Source organism: Sorex fumeus, unplaced genomic scaffold (assembly GCF_029834395.1).
Source record: "Sorex fumeus unplaced genomic scaffold, SorFum_2.1 ptg000051l, whole genome shotgun sequence".
NCBI classification, from domain to species: Eukaryota; Metazoa; Chordata; class Mammalia; order Eulipotyphla; family Soricidae; genus Sorex; species Sorex fumeus.
The window spans coordinates 30,202,938-30,222,442 of NW_026606108.1; the positions used below are offsets into that span (position 1 = coordinate 30,202,938).

The 19,505-nt window shown below is 35.7% G+C and overlaps 1 protein-coding gene across 1 annotated transcript in view; it reads left to right on the top strand.

Moving 5' to 3' along the window:
* Positions 1-19,505, top strand: part of CHSY3 (chondroitin sulfate synthase 3) — a 271,834-nt gene that overhangs the window by 147,548 nt on the left and 104,781 nt on the right. The window lies entirely within an intron of this gene.

The window sequence follows — 19,505 nt, forward strand, 5'->3', positions numbered from 1 at the left end:
TCCCGGTGGGAGAAAAACTGGGGACATTAGTGGCAGAAAATGTACACTGGTGAAGGGAGTGTTGGAACATTGTATGACTAAAACTCAATCATGAGCAACTTTGTAACTGTATATCTCACAATGATTCAATTAAAAAATTTTAAAATATCAAAATATTCCCCTTACTTTCTTTTAAAAGCTTTCTTTTAATCCCTGGTCATACCAACCTCTTCCTATTTTATACTACAACCACATATTTCTTATAAATTTCCACTCTCTACTATTGTATTATATATATATATACATATATATATATATCTATAGTTTGGTTTTGTATTGTGGTTTGAATGCAGATACCAATTGAACAATGAGCATATTTTCTAACAGTATAATGCTTTCAAAACAGTGGGCAACTGAAATTTTCCACCTAAATCCTTTGAGATACTGAAATTTTGTTATCCTGCTTTCTCAAATAGCTGGTTGAAAAAAATACAGTTTATTCATACAAAATATATTTTAGGTGGTGAAAGTGTTCATTTAGATGTTCGAACTAAATCATCAGAATGTGAAGGAAATCAGTGTCTTTGAATAATGAGATAAATTTCTATTCTTGAGTGAAAATTTGTAATTACTTGTATTCTTTAGATTCAATCTTCCCTCAATTTTGTTATCTTTCATGCAAAAAAAAAACTATGGCTCTCTTAGTAGGACAAAATATATTTTTTCATAGTGTCAACTTGCTATGTGATTACGTTCTGTGAGAACAAATTTCAGTAGCATATGCACCAGCCTGACATCTCATGATGAGTGTGGAAACTCCTACTTGATATTTTCTTCATATTCACCATCATTTTAAAATTTAAACATTTTGAGTGAGTGGTGAGGCAGATGGTGGTTTGGAAAATGGTGGCAGTAGTATAAGTGGTAAAAAGTGGCTATACGCATATATTTTAAAGTCTATAAAATTTGCTGACAGATTAAATATAGTGTGTGAGAAGAAACTAAATTAATGATCAATCAAATTATGTGAAACTGACTGAAAAATGGGGTTGTCACTGAGATGAGAAGTATGATGTAGACAATGGTTTTTGCCCTCCTCTCTTGTTGAGCTGTGCAGGTGAAGAGGAAATGTAGAGGTAGCTGTATTCAGACACATTTTCAAAAATTGAGTAAATGAATAATGAGAGTTCATTATTTCAAGGTGTATTCAAAGAACAATTATGGAAAAGAACCATGGACTTATTTTTGTTTTGGGGTCAAGTCTAGTGCTGCTGAGGGATCATCCATGGCAGTGCTCAGGGAGCTATATGCAGTGCTGGAAATCAACCCTGGGTCAGCTGCATGCAAGGCAAATGTTCTACCCACTGTACTTGCTCAAGATCCAGGACCACAGATTTTATGCTCAGAAATGGGGGCATAAGTAAAATAATAATGGGATAAATTTATTTTGGGTTCTGGATAGGTTGTGTAATTGTGATAGTATGGAAATTTTCAGTTGGAATGATAGAAAAATCATGATTGTAGGACAGGATAATGGAAGTTGAGGTGTTCATGAGTTGTATTTTTGGTGATTTGTTGGAGGATAGTTTGAAAGTACAGTAATGGTATAAAGTGGTGATAAGATTATATTATTAGAGGTAAAGACATTTAGAATTTGAAAGTTAGTGAGTTGGGATATGGCTTAGTGACACAGTGACATATCATTCATTTATGTGAAATTCTGCATAGGGCTAGATCCTGTCACTTAAAAAGTGAGATGTTTTGTTTTATAATATATTATAAAGTTACTTCTTAAGTAGTTTTTAGACAAAGTAGTGCCTTCAACGGACAGGTGGTAGAGCAAGAAAGTAGAAGGAATAATCAAAGTAGAGTTGGATAATATCAGAATATGAGTGATTGTGGATACAGAGATTTGCTTTTTCACTCTAGTATAATACCAGAAGTGTAGGCTGTACTTTGGGTTTTAAGTATCTATCACAATGAAGTATCAGTGAATGGTTTAATTTTGTACAGGTTGCCAAAAGTAATTAGAACTTTTTAGAAAAAAAAATTCAGTCAGAGTTTAGGCCAGTGAAAGTTTAATGTTTGTCAGTATATAAATAACTGTCCCAATAAATGACAGCACACTCAACACATAAATGTCTACACAACAATTAGCATATATTCTCCACAACTGTTTAACATTTAAGATCCCAGCACCTCTTCTGACCCTTTCTTAAGTGTGGCCTGTTTTCATACTGAATCTAATTTCATTTGTAATTCTCTATAGGTTTTGCAGCCAGCAACTAAGTGTCATTATCATACACAGAGCACCACTAATTCCTGTTAATTAGCTCTATAATTGCAAGTGAAAGAATTGAATACACTTGAGTTTCCCATGAAAATTAAAAAATAAGATGGAAATCCACTAATTGCCTATTTCACTTTCAGAAGATTTCATAATTACTGAAGCAGCTCTCTGCTGTTTTGAATTGATGCCTCTGACTGTAAATTATGCCCAGGTGCTCATAGGACAGGCTGTCTTCAGTTGTGCCAATTTCTTATTTGTTAACAGTCCCTGGGAAAGCACTGTAAGAAAGATACTACTTCTCTACAGCATTAAGGACAATTTAGCAAAATTTCTTTTCCTCTTTCTCCTGTAAAAATTCTTGGCTGTGGGTAATTCGCTTCACATCTGAATATTCAGGGAAAAGGGGATGCCAAGGACAAAAACCTGGGTAGAAAATCTAAATTTTACCCCACACTATATTTCTTTTATGAGCATAGTCAAATTTTATTCACTCATAAAAAACACTTCTCTGAAAGTTTTCAGCAGTTGTCATGTATGTGATGTTTGCAGCCAACTTATTTATAGTTTGCCATCATTAGGAGATACCTCAAAGAAATGTTTACTAATTTCAGGTTAGTTGATAAAACTATATTAAAAATATTAAGAACTTCCTGACTTTTCTTGAAGCATTTTCTATGTATTATTTCATCGACTCTTTATAATAATACTATGAGGCAGGAATAGTTAAATCTATGTTATAAATCAAGATACCAGAAACTAAAAATAACTTTCCTAAGGCCACACCTTTAAGTAGGTGTCAGATTTAGAAGATAGATGGTCTAATCTGGGATACTATACTGAAATTCTTTTCAAAAATAATGTTTATCATAAACTGTTTAAAAGTAAGTCTTATCCTTAAAGCAGAACTGACCTAGATATAAGCCATTCATTGAATTGTTTAGTGATTTAAAAAATTTATTGAATGATTATTATGTCAGTTACCAGAAATGACCTTGGAGAGAAAGTAGCCCAATTAACCCTCTAGCTCAGTCTTAGCCAGACTCTTAATATACATTCAGGGAAGTGAAGTGAAACTTCCACAAATATATAAGAATTTCGGAAGAAATATCACCGTATCACTATCATCCCATTGATTATTGAATTATTCGAGCAGGTGCCCGTAACATCTCTATTCCTCTCAGCCCTGAGATTTTAGCAGCCTCTTCTTGCTCATCTTTTCCCAAGGATTGGAGGCTCTTTCGAGGTCAGGGGAATGAGACCTGTTGTCATTACTGTATTTGGAGTATCAAATATCCCATGGGGAGCTAGCCAGTCTTTGCCTGTAGGGTGGGATACTCTCGTTAGCTTGCTGCGCTCTCCGAGAGGCATATATTTATATATTTCTCTCAGTGATTTGTTGCCTACTGTCTGAACCCCACCAGATATGGTGTAGTAATAGTGGAAAATGGGTAGAAAGTGTCCTATAATGTATTTGGAAAGCGGCCTGGAGCATGGCGGTGGTTGGGTAGTGGAGGTTGGCTGCCAGGACTGGGTTCCTTGGGGCAGGAAGGTCTCTCACCCGCCCCATAGCCTGGTGGGAAGAAATAATGCTTCATTTATTTAGAGCTAAAATTGTTTCATTTCTTTAATTTACACAGGAATGCATGCTTTGCTTAAAGGCAGTGTTTTTTTTTTTAAGGAGGAATTCATTAAAGGTACAGTCTAAGTCAATAAAATGCATGTATTTTGGGTTAATAAAATATTCAAATACTCAATATTAGATACAGGTAAACTGGAACAAAAAACCTGATTATGAGAAAATACTTCCAATGAATCTTTTATACAAAACTGTAAAACTGAGAGCACTCATTTGCAGTGTCCTCTAAGATTTGACTAGATTCACTCTAAAGAACTAGCTTTCAGAATAGTCTGTGTATGCACTAAGAACAGTGTGCATATAGATCGATTGTTAATAATCTGTTTCTGTAAACATTGATCAGAACAATACATACATACATATTTGTAGCAAGCTTTACATAATGGCATATAGTATATATCTGGACTATACATATAAATTTTACTAAGGCCCCATGATTTACAAAGTTATTCATATTTGAGTTTTAGATGCTATGTACCAGCACCTATTTCATCACCAGTGTCATCTTCCCTCCATCAGAGAGTTCCAGATTTTCTCCATGTCCCCCCACCCTACCCTCATAATACACACATCACCAACCTCCATCAGTCTGGCACCTTGATAGACACATTTTTTATTTTGGTTGTTGAAGCTTGGGTCTCTAGTTTTCAGTTTGCTGATTCTGTAGTTGGAGTAATAGCTATACCACTTTCTTCCTTATACTACCAATGTAGTCCAATTCACCGACACTCCTCCCTGTTGCTTCTTGTCTATCTCTTCTTCTCCCCTCAATTTCTTTTATTCTCTGGCCTTCTCCCTATACTCTGGGGCCACATCACTTATTTTTTTTAATTTAAAATTTTTTTCTTTTAATTAGTGAAGCACCATGAGGTACAGTTGTAAACTTACAAACTTTCGTGCTTGGGTTTCAGTTATACGATGATCAAGTAACCATCCCTCCACTAGTGCCCATTCTCCACCACCAATGATCCCAGTAGCCCTCCCACCCCATTCCATCCCGTCTCTGTGAAAGGGCATTCCCTTTTTCTCTCTCTTTCCATTAGGGTGTTGTGATTTGCAATAGAAGCATTGAGTGGTCATCGTGTTTGGTCTATAGTCTACTTTTAGCACACATCTCGCATCCTGAGCGAATCCTCCAAACACCCTTTACTCCGTGTTCCCTGCTCTATTTGAGCTGCCTTTCCCCGCAGCGTGTGCTGCCGGCTTCCAAGCCTTGGAGCAGACCTCTTGGTACTTATCTCAACTATTCTTGGGTGTTTGTCTCCCATTCTGTTACTTTATATTCCCCAGATGAGTGCAGTCTTTCTATGTCTGTCCCTCTCTTTCTGACACATTTCACTTAGCATGATACTTTCCATGTAGAACCACTTGTATGCAAATTTCATGACCTCATCTTTTCTAACAGCTGCAAAGAACTTTGTTGTGTAGATGTACCAAATTTTCTTTAGCCAGTCATCTGTTCTTGGGCACTTGGGTTTTTTCCAGATTTTGGGTATTGTGAACAGTGCAGCAATGAACATAGAAGTGCAGATGTCATTTTGACTGTCCTTTTTTGCCTCTTCACAATATATTCCCAGGAGTTCTATTGCTGGGTCAAATGGGAGCTCAGTTTTTTGAGAATCATCCATACTGTTTTCCAAAAGGGCTGAACCAGTCGGCATTTCCACCAGCTGTGAGGGAGAGTCCCTTTCTCGCCACATCAGTGCCAACACCGGTTGCCTTTCTTGTTTTGGATGTGGGCCAGTCTCTGCGTGTGAGATGATATCTCATTGTTGCTTTGATCTGCATCTCCCTGATGATTACTGATGTAGAGCATTTTCTCATGTGCCTTTTAGCCATTCGGATTTCTTCTTTGGGAAAGTTTCTGTTCATTTCATCACCCCATTTTTTGATGGGGTTGGATGTTTTCTTCTTGTGCAGTTCAACCAGTGCTTTGTATATCCTTGATATCAACCCCTTATCGAATGGGTATTGGGTGAATATACTTTCTCATTTTGTAGACTGTCATTGTATTTTGTTCACTGTTTCTTTTGAGGTGCAGAAGCTTCTTAGTTTAAGATAGTTCCATTTGTCTATCTTTGTTTTTACTTTCTTGGCCAGTGGTGTGTCGTCTTTGAAGATACCATTAGCTTCTGTGTCGTGGAGGGTTTTGCCAAGTTTGTCTTCAATGTACCTTATGGATTCCGGTCTGATGTTGAGGTCTTCAATCCATTTTGATCTTATTTTTGTACATGAAGTTAGGTAGAAATCTGAGCCCATTTTTTTTTAATTTTGCATGTAGCTGTCCAGTTTTGCCAGCACAATTTGTTAAAGAGGCTTTCCTTGCTCCACTTCACATATCTACATTTCTTGCTCCCCTATCAAAGATTAGATGATCATATATTGGCGGGAGGGTGTCAGTATATTCAACCCTGTTCCATTCGTCTGTGGCTCTGCCTTTGTTCCAGTACCATGCTATTTTAATTATTACTGCTTTACGGTAGAGTTTGAGGTTGGGGAGGTTGATTCCTCCCATTTTATTAGGGAAATTCAAATTTGGATGGTGATGAGATACTATCTCACACCAGTGAGAATGCCACATATCAAAAATACTGTGAACAATCTTTGTTCGTTAGGTGTGATAAGAAAGGAACTCGCATTCACTGCCTGTGGGAACGCTGACTGGGCAACATATTTTTCAAATCGTTGGAACTTTTCATTAATTCTACCTTGGACTTAATATCATTTTGTATGACTTTCCCCGAATGTGCTTCTTTCAACTATTCCAGTTCAACTATCTGTTCTCACAAATGATGGCAGATATATTAGACATCTAACAAGGTACTATTCTGAAACCTTTTTCTATACTTTGACTATTTCATAATAGGAAATATTTTTATCTTTTCTTCCCAGACCTACATTCTGCTACTAGTAGCAATATTCCTTTTATACAAGTAGGTATACCATTTGACTTTTTATAATATGCCTTTTTTTGGGCTTCTAAACAAAGCTTTCTAATATGATTACAAATTTTAAATGTCTTTTTTAAAATACTTAAGTAATATATATACATACATATATATTTTTTGGGGGTCATACCAAACTGTTTCAGGGCTTATCCTGGCTCTTTTCTCAAAGATCACTCCAGGTTGTGCCCAAGAGATCATACAAAGTGCTAGAGATTAAACCCACATTGACTGTAAGCAAGACAGGTGCCTTACCTGCTCTGCAATTTCTCAAGCCTCCCTAAATTGTATTTAAATAAATTTTATTAAAAGATTTTATATGGATTGAGATTAAAAGATTTTGTATGAATTTGAGAATTTTCTCACATTCTAGGCTTCTATGTTTTGATATTCATAAATGAAAAAATTCATCAAAGTAAAATTCTTAGCTCTAACGATTTAAATTTAGTAGGAAAAAATTATTTTATATTTTGTACAGAAACTAAAAAGCAAAGGGGAAGAGACCTTTTGGAACTTGCTACTTGAAAATATTAGTACTATCCGTATTTTTTAACAATTTCATATTTTCTGAACTGCAGCTAAGCACTTTAATAAAGAGATTGTCGCCCCACATTGCTGAGTGCATCTGTAATGCACACAGGATTAGAGAATAGTATTTACTTTCATTTTGTTCCGCCAGTACCACCAGTCAACTCTATTACTTACACACTACTCATTTGATGTCTTGCAAGTGATAAACATCAACCCACTTCAGTGTGAGAGGATTTATTGGGGAAAGAAGGGGTGGTTTGTTTACTTAAAAAGAAATTTCTGAATAAGACAAGAACAAGTATAATGCTGGTTGCCGTGGGGCATAGGAGTTACTGGACATTTACAATAGTTGATTAACAATGATTTCCTGTTACCTGGCCTCTCCATCAAAATGTGAAATTCCTGAAAGAGTATCTGATTGCGCCAACTTGAATCAGAAGTTTTTATCCTGTACTGGCAGGTTCTGGTAGGGAGCATAGAGTCCGGTAGTACTGACACTATGAAGCTTCAAGAGCCATTCCTACAGCAAGGAAGTGGCTCTGCATGTGTGGCATGTAGATTCTAGGAGAATCTACAATAATTGTTAAATAAGTTACCCTAGAAGATAGAAATGAGAAATTCCACCTAACATAAAGCATTTACACACATGTAAATGAAAATACACATATTGTTGGGGACATACATTTTTTCTGCTTTGGATAACATTTTTTTTGTTGCTGTTGTTTTTTGGTTTTAGGCCACACTTGGTGATGTTCAGAGATCACTCCTCGACTCGGGAGTCACTCCTGGCATTGCTTAGGGGACCATCTGGATGCCAGGGATCAAACCTGGGTGGGCTGCATGCAAAACAAGTGCCCTAAACGCTGTACTATCTCTCCAGTCCCTTTGGATTATGTCTTATAGTGTAACCTTTAACAATTATTGCACATTACAATTATTTATGCATTTTGTTGATTTGAAAACTGTTTTTATCCATCTAAAACTTAAAAATATTTTTGTTCATCTAAAACTTAAAATTATTAGTTTCCAAAGAATTGTGAAATATATTTTAGCTATTTACATAGCCAATTAATGCCTATGATCTAGACTTTCTTAAAGCAGTAAGTTCACAGAAGGAACTAAGGGCTTGCTCTTTAAGCCAGTGTTCTCCCTTGAACACTTATCTCATTTGCTTGTCTCTGTGTTTCTTTGCTTGTTTATTTCCACTGTGGAGAAGCCTGTGTTCTTTCTCAAACACCTACTTCTGCATTTCTCTCCTGTTACATCATACAAGTAAATTTCAATAAAAACTATCTTGCTTCACCAAAGGGCTGGAGCGATAGCACAGTGGTAGGGCGTTTGCCTTCCACGCAGCCGGCCCTGCTGAGCCAGGTTTGATTCCTCCGCCCCTCTCGGAGAGCCCGGCAAGCTACCGAGAGTATCTCGCCCACATGGCAAAGCCTGGCAAGCTCCCTGTGATGTATTCGATATGCCAAACACAGTAACAATGAGTCTTACAATGTAGATGTTACTGGGCCTGCTCGAGCAAATCAATGAACAACGAGAGCACCGTGCTTCACCAAATAAAACAAAACAAAAAAACAAAGTGGAAAAAATGAGTGATTTATATGACTGGTTCAAATAAAAAAGTTTGATTAGTTAGACAAACTTAGAGAAAAGAATTTGGTTGTATGCACTTTATGCGTATTTATAAAATCCACCATCAAAGTTTATTGTGAGTCTAGGACACAGTAATTCTTTCTATATGTTTGTTTTTAAGCCATACTCAGCAGTGCTCAGGACTTACTGCTGACTATACACTCATGGGTCAGGGATGTCTCCTGGCAGAACTTGGGAGACCATATCAGGTGCTGAGGATTGAACACAGGTTGGCCGCATACAAAGCAAATGCCCTACTCATTGTACTATCACTCTGACCGCTGGGGAAAAAAATTAAGTTCTGTATTTAATGTATTTAATTATCTGGCCAAAGGCTATAGTTAGACTTATTTATTAGTTTTATCATAATAAATTCACCTTTTGTTACTTGGTAAAGTATACAGATCTTCAATAATACTGAAATGTTGGTGACAGTGTAATAAATCTCAATAGTGCTAAATTTGTCTTCAACAGACAGAATAAAACTGCATAGAAATACATACAGTTCATTTTTGATTGCTTTCAAATTCAGTTGTATTTTATTGATGCTTGGATAAATACAGAAGTCACTTTTATTTGAAGTTTTTATATTTTCAGTGAAAAGGATTTTAAGGTTTCATTGACATATGTCATATGCCAGTGGGTTAATATATTAATACATCCATTCTTTTAAATTATATATTTACACATATATAGTTTTAACATCATAAGAAAGTGAAATTTAATTTGATACACAAGATTACCAAAAATATGTAATGCCCTCTTGGTATGGTAGTAGCACTTTAGAGATATAGTGATACTATAACATATACCTATTGTTTTTAAAATACTTTGAAAATTAAAAAAGGTATGCAATATAACTGCATACCAGACATAACACTTGTTATATAAAATATTAACTATTTCTTTAGGCAAAATCCTTTAAATTTATATATATGCATAGAAAAAATGCAGGTTTTAATTCAAAAATTTAATATATTCATGCTATTAGAAAAAGAGTCAGTTCGATTATCTGAACAATTTGCATATATAAATGAAAAATAGCCACCATATCTGTGTAAGAAAAGTAAGTGCTTTTATTTCACTTTATAATATGGCTGAGTTTAAGTAAGATTATCCCTGGCTGACTTGGGATCAACTACAATAATATCCAAAGTTTTCCTGTTAAAGAGTATATTGTATGCGTCTTTCAAAGAAAATATTCTTACTTATTTCTTAACTTGTTTTCATATTACACTTCAAAGAAAGAAGAAATGAGACATAGAAATTTGAAGTAATAAGCCGAGTTCATAGAGCTGTAATGTAAAGACTAATATTCTTCAAGTGGGAATAAGAATCTTTTTCAGTTCACTTAAAATTTTTTTTGTATCAATGTGATATCAACAAGGCTAGCAAGATAATACACAGGGTAAGTGACTTGCCTTGCATGCGGCCTTCCTGGGTTAAGTCCTAACACTTCCACAAAGTGCCCCTGAGCTCCTGATTCCTGCATGAGTAAGGACTTAGCCCTTAGCACAGCCGGTTGTGGCCCCAAAGCCAACAAAACAAACCATGTGATATCACATGGAAAAATTTAGCAATCCCTTTTTATTATTATTTAATTACTGTGGTCTAATATTTAATTCCTCTCTTTAGTAGCTTAATGAGTAATAGAACGTAAGGTACACATTTCTAAAAAATACAACACAGTACACAGTATGACAGTATACAGAGATAGTACAGTGTATAAGGCTTGCCAGACATATTGCTGATCCAGTTTCTATGTCTAGTATCAATTTGGTCCCCCAACACTGTCAGGGTGATCCCTGAACACAGAGTTATGAGTAAGCCCTGATCACCAGCATGTGTACCCCCTGTCCCAATAAGTAAATAATACTACACTGTAGATATACCAAAGCAAAGGGCAACAGGGGGAAGAATAGATTTGTTTACAACCGAAATAGCTTTTTTAAAATTCTAGGAACTGCTGGGCTGGAGAGATAGCACAGCGGTACGGCATTTGCCTTGTTTGCAGCCAGCCTGGTGGAGCCGAGTTCGATTCCTCTGCCCCTCTCGGAGAGCCTGGCAAGCTACCGAGAGTATCTCGCCTGCATGGCAAAGCCTGGCAAGCTACCCATGATGAATTCAATATGCCAAACACAGTAACAACAAATCTCGAAATGGAGACATTACTTGGCCTGCTCAAGGAACTGCTGGGGCTGGACAGATAGTACAGCAGGTAAGGCATTTGTCTTGCACACAGCTGATCTAGGTTCAATTCTCAGCACTTCAAATGATTACCTGAGCATTTCCATGAATGATCCCTGAGCACAGTGCCAAGAGTAAGTCTTAAACATGGCTGGGTATGGCCCAAACCCCTCCCCACTGCCCAAAAGAAACAAATTATCTAGAAACTGCTGAAATTAATACCTGTACAGAATATAATATTATATAATTCATCCAAGAGTGTATATATAACATATTCAATTAAACATGTGTAGATTGAGAAAGACAAGTAAGGAGAGTCTGCTAAAATCTCAGGTCTGGGATGAATGGAGACGTTACTGGTGCCCGCTCGAGTAAATCGATAAACAATCGGATGACAATGATACAGTGATACATGTTGTAGAAAATATTCAGAATACCCCAAATATTTATTGATCTAGAAATAGGTAACAGTTTTCTATAGTAACTGCTCTTGGTAGAATAAAATGTATTAAAGATTATAATACTGTTTGTCTTTTGATTTTTACAGTAAGCTAGTTCAGTAAAAAATACTGCTGCCACATTTAGTATTCAATTGTTATTTAGTACAATGGGTATCTTTGCTCTTTTCCTATACAAAGACAACAGCTGAAATCTTGATATTTCAGTTGGAGTTCTATAAATAAGTACATAAAAAATAGAAATAATAATAAAAGGAACAAGACCAAAAGATGAGAAGAGCTTATTAAGCTTTTTGATTTACTACATATAACCTAGAATAAGTTACCCTCACCTTCAATTTTGCCATTTTTCAATGAAATAAAAAATCCTTTCTTAATGGAATGAAATTAGGATTAACTAGAATAAAGGACTTTGAGGCTATAAAAATCTCATATTGAGGTGCTATACCTTTTTTTTTTCAGTAAAAACAGTATTTTTATCTACTTTAAGTTTTCTTTTAAAATGTTGCAGTTCCACTGATATGTCCAACTAATTATCTTTTTCCTTACTTTACTGAAAAATTTTAAAAGTTCTTTTTTATTATTTGAACCTAAAACTTAAAAAATGCCAAGTACTGACTTTTTAAAAACATTCTGCTGCTCTGAACATCTTAACAATAATTGAAACACTGTGATAATACTACAAAGGAGTCTAAATTCAAAGAGACTGCTCTGTTCATATACTGCATACTTTAATTAGTTAAGCTTATGCAATAATCATAACTTTTTTTTTTGCTTTTTTTGGGTCACGTTCTGCCGTATAAGTACCGCGCGCTAACTGAAGGCGCCACTGGAGCGATAGCACAGCGGGTAGGGTGTTTGCCTTACAAGCGGCCAACATGGCTGACCCGAGTTCGATTCCTCCACCCCTCTCAGAGAGCCTGGCAAGCTACCGAGAATATTCAATATGCCAAACACAGTAACAACAAAGTCTCCAATGGAGACGTTACTGGGCCCGCTAGAGCAAATTGACGATCAACGGTAGGGCCTTTACCTTTTTGGGTCATACCCGGTGATGCACAGGGGTTACTCCTGGCTCTGCACTCAGGAGTTACTCCTGGCGGTGCTCAGGGGACCATATGGGATGCTGGGAATCAAATCCGGGTCAGCCACGTGCAAGGCAACGCCCTACCCGCTGTGCTATCTCTCCAGCCCCAATAATAATCACTATTGGAAAAAAGTTCCTTCTTGAATATATCAGAATTGCTTTTCTATTTTTTATTAGTCAATTAGTTAGTTAATTTATTTATTGGTTTGAGGCCACACCCAGCAGTGCTCAGGCATTACTCCAGCCTCTGAATTCAGAAATTACTCCTGGCTTGCTCAGGAGATCATAGGACATACTGATGATTGAACTTAGGTCAGCTGCGAGCAAATCAAGCACCCTACCTGCTGTACTAAATCTCCGGTCCCTTGTGAACATTTATTTTTATGTTACTTTTTACAGGGAAACTTGTTTCCCTTTCCCATTTACTCAAACTTCCATTTCGCAAATGGCTGTCACATATAAAAAAAAAAAAAGGTTTTGCTAAGCACATTGAAAATATGCTGATAAAACCTTTAGAAATCTTGAAATTGCTTAGCATCCAGCAAGATAAATGTAAATCAGCTTAAGATACTTATTACTATAACATTTGAAGAAGACAGAAATTCCTTGAAAAAAATTAAAAACCAGATGTTGGCTGTGCCATCCTGAGACAGAAAGGGCTACATTCGTGGCAAAACATATGTGCCATCTGAGGTCCTTTTATTAATGCAATTTACTCATAATAGTGATAGTTTCCACTGCTGTCTAGGTACTCTAAAATCTATGATACACACCTTGATTTTAACATAACTTCCCCAAATAGTCCTTTAGCTTAATCCTATTTTGCTATTTATGTTCAGGATGTCACCTTCTCAGCTCATTCTCCACACCCAGACTCTGTTAGTTCAGCATCCATGTCTTGTTTGGAACTGCTTTGCCTATATATTGCCTTCCTGATTCTAGTTTGCTTTGAACTATTTTCCTTTGTGAACATACCTTATGACATTGTTCGATGGTGCCTTTTTATACCTGCTTTCCTCCACCCTGAGTGCCCTTCCTCATAATTATTTCCTGAAGGCCATAAACAGCTGACTCAGGGGCAACCTCCTCTGTAACCCTGCCTGTCCTTTCGCATCAAGCACCTCTGCATCTGGCATCAGAACTTCCTCTCTTTCTAGTTAAAAGCGAATTTTTTTTTTCAAAACTTCATGGCTCTCAGTCTGTACCTCTTTTGTGACACCATCCTATACTACACCACATTATAATTACTTAGAACATTCTTTATTCATTAACTAGATATTACAGCCCTAAGAGAACAGTTTCTTTATATTTTAGATTCTTGAATCTGTTGGAATAAGATAGAAATAAATATCCATATATGCATGAGTGAATACATTAATGCATAACCATAAATAATTTCATATGTAAATTATTTAATATTTCCTTGAGAATAATACTTTTGGAAACATTCCTACATACATATTTTAAAAGTTCTTCAAAAAAATATATATGTAGATATACCACATATAAATTTAAACTTTTCTTGAAATTTACTTAGCAAAAAAACAAGCAGTTCTTTTCCAAGTATGCTTCTATGCTGTTAAGATTTAATTTAACATTTGGATGAGAGAATCAATGGTTTTTACTTGGAGTTAAGGAGGAAAAAATAGTGACAAATGTAGTTATAAAGGACACGTAAGTAGTGTCCACATGTGGTTGGAAGGACTATAGCCTCACAAAAATTTTAAGAGTTCCACCCCCATATCCCTAGTGATTCTGAAATTTGCCTTAATTACAACTAAATGTACAGTGGAAAGTGTACTTGCAGTCTTCCTTCTGATTTAAGACAGCTAGATACCACAGCATGACTGAGACAGAATTATTAAAGGAAGCTAGTAAAATAAATATTGTCAATTCTCATTGTGAAGTTGTTAGTTGAATAATGTCTGTATATGCTAAGTGCATATACTATTAGTATACTCCATGATTCAGGTTCATATGTTTAGTTCTGTAGAAAAAGTAGGGAGTTGGAAAGTTCTTAATACATATTAAAGTTTGTATTAGTAAGTATTCTATACTGATAAATGGAAATGATACAAAATCAGAGAAATATGAATTATCAATAGGGATAATTCAGAAGTATCCATATTATCTACTCTTGAATACATGATGCCAATTATAGTACATACCTAATTTATAAATAATAGTTGTGACATATGGGCTGGAGCAATAACACAGTGGGTAGGGCATTTGACTAGCACGCGGCTGACCCGGGTTTGATTCCTCTGTCCCTCTCGGGGAGCCTGGCAAACTACTGAGAATATGCCACCCACACGGCAGAGCCTGGCAAGCTCCCCGTGGCGTATTCCATATGCCAAAAACAGTAACAAGTCTCACAATGGAGACGTTACTGGTGTGCGCTCAAGCAAATTGATGAACAATGGAGGACAGTGCTACAGTGCTACAATTGTGACATATATAAATATATACATATATATTTCAGTTATAGCTAGATTTAACTGAAGAAAATTATTATTGTATATTCTATAAAAAAATCTCATAAGATTACCTGTAATGAATTCTACAATGAATATAATAACTAACATCTCTTTAATACTGTGTATGTGCCAATCACTGTGATTAATAAGTGATATATATTTACTTTATACTACCAGATTTTTAAGTGTTATCTCCCTTTTAAAATAATATTTAAAGATTTAAGTAATTCGTCTGAGGGCCAGAGAGGTAGTACAGTGGATAGGGTATTTGCTTTGCACTTGGCCACCCTACACCTCATATGGTCCTTCTAGGAGTGATCCTTGAGTCAGTCAGGAGTAAGCCCTGAACACCAAAACTGATAAATTAATTAACTTCTCCAAGTGAAACTTTTTAGTGGCTGTAAAATTATGAATCAGGCTTTCTGAGTTCATATATTAAATACACTTTATGGGTGGGTCACGCAAACATCTTTACCTACTGTATCTTTGTTGACTATCAGATCTTCGGAAATATCAGCTATCATTTATCTAAATTATATATGTTCATCATGCTGTAATGCTCTTCCTTAAAAGGCCTGCACATTGCTTCAGGAAGCGAACAGTGAGTTTGCCCAGAGTTGCCAAGTAAATTGTGGTCCCTGCAAAGCTGCCCCAGCTCAATGACATAACCTCTCTGATATTAAAATAAAAAAGAATTAATTTTCATGATGATTTTCAAAGTTTTTTTTGTATTCACACACCTGTTTTCCTATGAATAGGAGCTGAAACTTCAATTTTTATTAGATGTCTCCAAACCACAAATTCTATTTGTGCTTATTAATCTAGTCAGTTACTGCTCTTCTATTCACTATTATAGAAACTAAGCCTTAAAAATCATTTGGATATAGGATATAGTTGGTTCCTAGGAACACAAGATACAGGGCAGACGGTGCATGGCTCAAGTGGATGAGCATGTTCATTGCAGGCGTGAAGCCTCGAGTTTAATCTGAGGAAACACACAACCTCACGCCACCCACTCCACATAAGTGGGGAGTCCTGTTCTTTGAGAACCAAAGAGTGTGGTCCTAGAACAACAACAACAACAACAACAACACACACACACACACAAGGTACTGAACCCCAGAGTAAATTCCCGTTGGTTTTATTAAAACAGGTTTGATTATTTTCACTCAGTACTCGTGCCCAGCTGGGATCCAGTGAAGGGTGCTGGGGGGAGAAAGACAGCTGCCTGGAAAACAGCTGTGCCTGTCTAGAAAACCGCTGCGAGGATGGCTGTGCAGATCAGTGGAAGCAAAACAGATCTGCTGGTGGCTGACCCCACCCCTATCTCTCATGCTCAGCATCTCTTTAATCTTCCACCCCTGTGGGCTCACTTGTCCAATATTCTATAGTCATCAAAGCGGACATTAAGTACTGGGATTCTTTTTTCCTCAAAAGGTTATTCTGAGGATTGATGAGATTAGGCTTGTAAAAGTCTCCAGCAAACATCAAATGAAAAGCATTGCCTGCATATCAAGAGCCACTATATTTGAAGCAAATCACCACTCTGCTTTTTTCTCTTGTCTGATGCTGAATCCAATGACAACTTCTTCCATTTTCCCATGTTGGCTGTAGCTTGTAAAGCTCAAAGCTGAGGCTGGAGCTGCTCTCTTTAAACATTTAGGTCTTACTTGTTTTGCTATCATTTCTTCTAAGAAAAATATTTTCTTTCAAGTATATTTTATATTCTGATAGAAATTTCCTTTTTAAAGACTTTCAGCCAAATTTAAACACACACACACACACACACACACACACACACACACACACACACACCGCTCCCCCTCTCTCTATGCTCGCCCCTACAGCTGGTAATTAAAGTTTTTGACATTGGGATAAAATCAGGCACTTACAGAATGTTGTAGGTTTCATCAAAGAAAATATTTTTTTTCAATTTGCATTATGCTTTTATTCATTGTTGTCACATATAGAATGAAGTCTTTTTTTAGATTCTATTAAAAATAGTTTGTCACAATTAAGATCAAAGATAAAAATCATGTTCAAATGTCAGGCAAATAACTCATCCTTTGTCTACCTTTTTCTTTATTCTATAAAAGTAGAGCAATAATCCTACTTATTGCAGAGAGATGTTATGAAGAAATGAACTAGATTTTCAATAAAGCATCTGGCACAAGTTTATTATTATTTTTCAAATTAAATTTTGGCACCTTGACACACAATACTGGTAATGATACTGATAAAGTTCTGACATACACTGTCCCAATACAACATCACCACTATAGTGTCAGCATCCCTCCACCAATGTCTCAAGGTCCCCTCCCATTCCCTCTCCCAGCTCACCCCGACTGGTAGGCTGATTCTCAAGGTCTGTTACCATTGACCAATTGTTATTTTCTTACTATGTCTGTTTACATTCTAATATGTGAGAGAAAATATGTAAATTCAAGAATCATCTCCTGTCTGTCTTCACTAAGCACAATATCCTCTAGTAGTGAATTGCATGATTTCATATTTTCTTATAGTCAGATAGTATTTCTTTGTATATATAAACCACGTTTGGAAAATCTACTCACCTGTTCTTGGACACTTGGGTTATTTCCATATCTTGGCTATTTTTTTAATGGTGGATGCTATTAACACAGGAGTGTAAATATCTTTTAAAAATATTGTTTCTGAGCTCTTGGAGTAAATACCCAAAAGTAAAATTTCTGAGTCATAAGGAAGGTCATTTTCTAAGTTTTCTACTGTTTTCTATTGGTGACATTTCCAGCAACAGTGGATTAGGGTTCTTTTTTTCCCACATACATGCTAGCACTGGCTGGTTATGCTTATGTATATATGTATGAGTATGTAAATATATATGCATGTATGTATAGCTTAAATCTATGTGAATGCATGTATATAATGTTTAGACTCAATTATTAAAGGATGAACATATTCACTTGAGTATGTAGAATTATCAGCTTTTCAGAAAAGAAAAAATGAGCATAATTAATGAATTTCTAAGATTATTGGATTATCAGAAGTGAGGGAGTGAAAGATTAACCTTCTAATTGCTCTTATATTATATTACAAAGTTTTTCAATTTGTATAAGCACCTTTAAATGCTCATAAACATCACTAATAATGTGCATTCATTTAAAACATATGTCACAAAAATTAACTCAAAATAGATTAAAGATTTTGATATCCTGAGTCCATAGATTACATCAAGAAAACAGCCAAAACTCTATATGATTTTGACTCTAAAAGCATCTTTATGAATCCATGCCATTGGCAGGCAAACAGAAGCAAAAAGAAACAAATGAAATTATATTAAAAATTCAGCATTGCAAAATAAATTCTAAATAGAATAAAGAGACACCCTATAGATGGTAAGAAAATATTATCTCTCTCCCTCTCTATGTACTTCCCCACCCCCAATAAAACTAATACCATAAGCCACAAAGCATTCATTCAATAGTTCTGTGGAGAAAATGAGTGGTCTTTCCTCTATTTATAATGGAGTGTTTAAAGTAGATGAATTCCCAATTAAAATCTTTAAAAATTTTTAAAATTCAACTTTTTATTTATCTCCAAATAGTTAGTTACATATAATACAAATCATTTTACCAAAGAAAAACTCAATTTACCCTTTAACTAGATCAAAGTTCCAACACATTTTCATTGTAACATGAGCCCATTCCTCTGTGTGATAATTCCTCTACTATTCTGTATATATTTTTATTCCTTTGGCCCATCATCAGAACTCTGTCTATACTGTGGGATGGGAGCAAGGCCCTCTGTTCCTATTTACTGTAGTACTATTTTAAAACTTGCCAATTAAAGCTTACCACAATCTATATAACAGTTTGCTTAATTAAAAAAACTTATAATTTTGTTTATGTCTTGGCCTTATTCTTAAAATCAGGTAAAATCTGGGAATGTAAATACATATAGCTATTATTTGGTATAAGCCTTGGAAAATAATCAAGACTAGAAGTCAGTGCCTGCTGATCTGAACAGATTGGCATCTCTTAAAAAACAACCATCTGTATTGTTTCATTCCTTTAATACCTAAAATTATAGGCATAGGCAGGCAGTAAAGAGCTCAGTAGATTTGAGATGCTTATTATGTGTGTGAGCTTGATCAGTTTCTCAGATTTCAAAACAGCACTGTACATATAACATATCCTTTTCCTTTCCCAAAATATATGTGCACATAGATATAATAGAGGAACTAATGAAAGTGATTGCAAGTTATTGCTAAACCTAGACCTTTTCTCCACTTATGCATC